Raw genomic sequence first — 3,675 nt, forward strand, 5'->3', positions numbered from 1 at the left:
ACAGTTATTTTGACCTGTAATGTGAATCGGCCGCGAGTGAGCGCCGGTTGCGAGCGAGCGAGAGACACCGGCGCTGCACGGCATAACTTAAAAGCGGGCCGGTTAAATTGAAAAGAGAAAATCACAGAATACGACATATCCAGGACACTCAGACGGAGTGAGGGAGATCGCATTGTGGCTCAGGTAGCGATGAGTCAGAGCTGTCACTGTAAAGCTGGCACACTTTCACTGCACACTGTAAGCAGCTGTGCTCCCGATGCAGACATTTCTCAAACTTTGATTTTGTAGGCTAGACAGACTAGATCCCGATCGTGTTGGATATAAAGCGCCATATCGTTCCATCCCTACTATGTGTGGATTTTATTATTATTATATTATTTTAGTGAGTGGTGTGTGTGTGTGTGTGTGTGTGGTGTTGTGTGTGTGAGAGGAGATGTGCAATGAGTGAGACGTCTGCCAGCTCAAAGGAGGGTCGCAGGCAGAAGGATGTGAGTGCCCGTGTTTCGGCTACGCAAACACGCTTAACTTGATCCAAACCAGTCCAATTTATCCACCCGCCCAAACCCATTTTTTCCCGCAAAAGAGATGCAAATCCCCCATCTGGGCAACCCCCCGCGCAACGACTGGGCAAAAAGGTGCCGCGGCCACCCTAACACGAAACCTTGATGTCAAGTGTAGGCCACAAATAACGTCCATCGCATTGGCCCGCGTGGCGCGAGTGTTGAGATCCCTGACACGTGCATCTTACCTTTGGGACTGGAAGAGCTGCAGCTTGGTTGAACTGATTAGACAGACATGCTCTTCATCTACACCGTGCTCCAGGTTACTTAGGTTTAGGTTTCAACCTTCTTACATGACATTCTGAACAGCTAGTCACTAGTCACAGCACTCTGTGGTCTGATGACTCCAAAGACCTTTAGCCCACCTGTAGCACGATACCTGGCGCGCTGTGTCAGGTCTCGCGCCTGTCTCCTAACAGTTTTTGATTGGCTGAGGCTGGGTTTTTTTTTTATCGTTCCCTCCTCTTCCGTTTAACGGATCCCCCAGTTCCCACGGCCTTAACATGACCAAAAAAAAAACAAAAAAACAACTAGGCGTTGTTTAGGGCCACAACCACTAGAGGGTTGATTTCCCTCACTGTACTTGGCTCAGTTTCATTGGACCATGTTGACTTTGACTGAACACATGCATTTTTACCTTTGAGCTGGACGAGCTGCTGATCGACTGAAGTGGCGAAGACATCTCTTCCTCTTCACCCTCTGGGTGTACGTCATCTGCTTCTGACCCGCTAAGTGAGGAAAGAAATTGATGGGAAAGTTATATATGACTATTTATTAGAAAGTGTACATATAAAACTAGGTCTAAATTATGTCAGTGTAAGGGCCAAATACATAGTTGTAAGGAACAATGACAGTATCATGAACGGGGAGATTAGCTATAGAGACCATGTAAAAATGTTTATTTGTGCTGTGAAGTTGGACATTTTATCACAGCTGTTCATGGAGATTGATTCACTTCGGGAGCCGGCTTCAAGAGGCCGCTTGAGGAATTACAGTTTGTAGCACTCCCATATTGGCTTCATTTCCCAGCACTAGAGGTTGCTGCTTGGTAAGGACTATAATGATGTTGTTGTTTCCTGTGAGTACAGTAGGTGGCGCTGTGTGATTATCAAAGGCCACAGGTATACAGCTAGTAAAGATTATTGCAATATCAAGAACAACGTGTGGATGTTATGCTCAATACAACACACAGCGCACGGATCATTAAGGAAAGTTTAGCACTCCTGGGTTAGACACCTCAGTAGCTTCAGTCATAGGCTAAACTCCTCTAACAGTCACTAAAGTAGACATTGACATTGAAACATACTGACTTTGAACACATGCATTTTACCTTTGGGGCAGGACGAGCTGCTGATCAGCTGAGCTGGCTGAAGACATCTCTTCTTCTTGAAGCCTTTCTGGGTGTAGGTCATCTGCTTCTGACCAGCCAAGTGAGGAAGAAATTGATGGGAAATTTATATAGTAACTGTTTTATTACTATGTATCATATAATCTAGGTCTAAAATTATGTCAGTAAGTAGAATATGGACAATAGAGAACATATGGGCTTGGTTTAGAGCAGTTGGGGTTCTCAAACATACGAACTTTTACCTGGGGGCCACTTAGTAGGGCTGTGCAATTAATCGATTTTTGACACGATTTCAATTTTGTTGTCAAACGATCTAAAAAATCATATAATCGAGTTTAAATGATTTATTTTCCACTTTTCATTACACAATTACATTCCATTTCACACGGCCCCGCTGACTAACAGGATAGCCCATGCGCCGTCACGCAGCTGAAGAGTGAGGAGGTGTGTCGTTTGGTGTTCAAAAACAGTGAGTGAGATTGAAAGCGAATGAGAAGAATCCGACGAGAAGCAGCAGCACATAATGTGCAAGATTTGCTACAAGGTAATAGCTGCTCCTTTTAGTAACACTACAAACACTACAAAAGCACAAAGTTACTCACGTCGAATTAATAAAGAAACAAAAAGACAAAGCCACAACCAGCAACGTCAACACAAACTCAGTCATCGATCCTGTGACATTGTTTAATGTGACTCCTTATCCCACAAGTTCGGAGAGGCTCAAGACATTATGCTACGTTTACACATAGCCGGGTATGTTGAGAAACGAATATTTCCCTCCCTCTGTTTTCTAAAATGACATCGTGCACATAGCATCGTTTTCAAAAAAGTTTTCGTTTACATCAACCCGCATAAATACGCCATCGAGCGCCATTATAACTACGCCAAGCCTATGGGCGGCTTGCTTCCATGATCATAGTCAGAGCAAAAGGTAAACATTAGCCGCACTTTTGGCGCATCAGCTGCCTAAAACTCGATTCGTTTTCAGAGGCGAATTCACCGTTTGCGTGTTAAAGATCAGTACAAACGAAGGGAAATGTCTCCGTTTTTTAAAATACCCGTGTACGTGTAAACGGGGCCTAACAGCTGCCATTGGATATTTCATAGCTAAAGATATGCAACCCATTAATACAGTCGAGGGTGAGGGTTTCAAGAAGATGCTTGTTGCTTATTGATGCTTATGCTTATTATTATGTTTATTTTGTTCTATAAATATAGAGAATTTGCAGAGCAGCTGGATCCATAGTTTATTTTGGATACATTTGTTTTTCTATGCCTTATTTAATGTTCCATAAAGTATATTTATTTTATTGATTTAATGCTTTATACATTGCAAAACAGCTGTAAAGTAAATATTTGTAGCCAAAATGTATTTTCAATTTGAATATTTTGCATAAAGAATCAATAACAAAGTGTTTTTTGAGAGAGAAATGCTGGATAAATGCATTGTGAAACTCAAAATTAATCGTTTGAATAATCGTGATTTCAATATTGACCAAAATAATCGTGATATTGATTTTTTCCATAACCGAGCAGCCCTACTGGAGGTAGAGTCTGGGTGAGTACTCCACAAAAAAAGGGTTTCAGGTATTCCAAAAAAAGTACAACTGATCCAATCTTCTCAGTCTTTAGAACAGCTCTTCAACATGAACAGTTCGTCAGAACATGAACGGTTCGACACATGAACGGTTCTCTTGCCTACTCCTGCTGCCAGAAACCAGGCAGCGCCTCCACTCACACCGCTGAGCCACATTATATATATATATA

General features: G+C 42.5%; 1 long non-coding RNA gene across 1 annotated transcript in view; it reads right to left on the reverse strand.

Annotated features, from left to right (window-relative positions):
* Positions 1–1,197: 1,197 nt before the first annotated feature.
* The window catches only part of LOC113747155 (uncharacterized), a 4,428-nt gene continuing 1,950 nt past the window's right edge, over positions 1,198–3,675 (reverse strand). The window contains exons 2-3 of the long non-coding RNA XR_003463390.1: positions 1,891–1,978; positions 1,198–1,288 (exon numbers count right to left, since the gene is read on the reverse strand). This is a non-coding gene — a long non-coding RNA (uncharacterized LOC113747155). The remainder of the gene's footprint in view (positions 1,289–1,890; positions 1,979–3,675) is intronic.

Source organism: Larimichthys crocea, chromosome I (assembly GCF_000972845.2).
Source record: "Larimichthys crocea isolate SSNF chromosome I, L_crocea_2.0, whole genome shotgun sequence".
In the NCBI taxonomy this organism is placed as follows: domain Eukaryota; kingdom Metazoa; phylum Chordata; class Actinopteri; family Sciaenidae; genus Larimichthys; species Larimichthys crocea.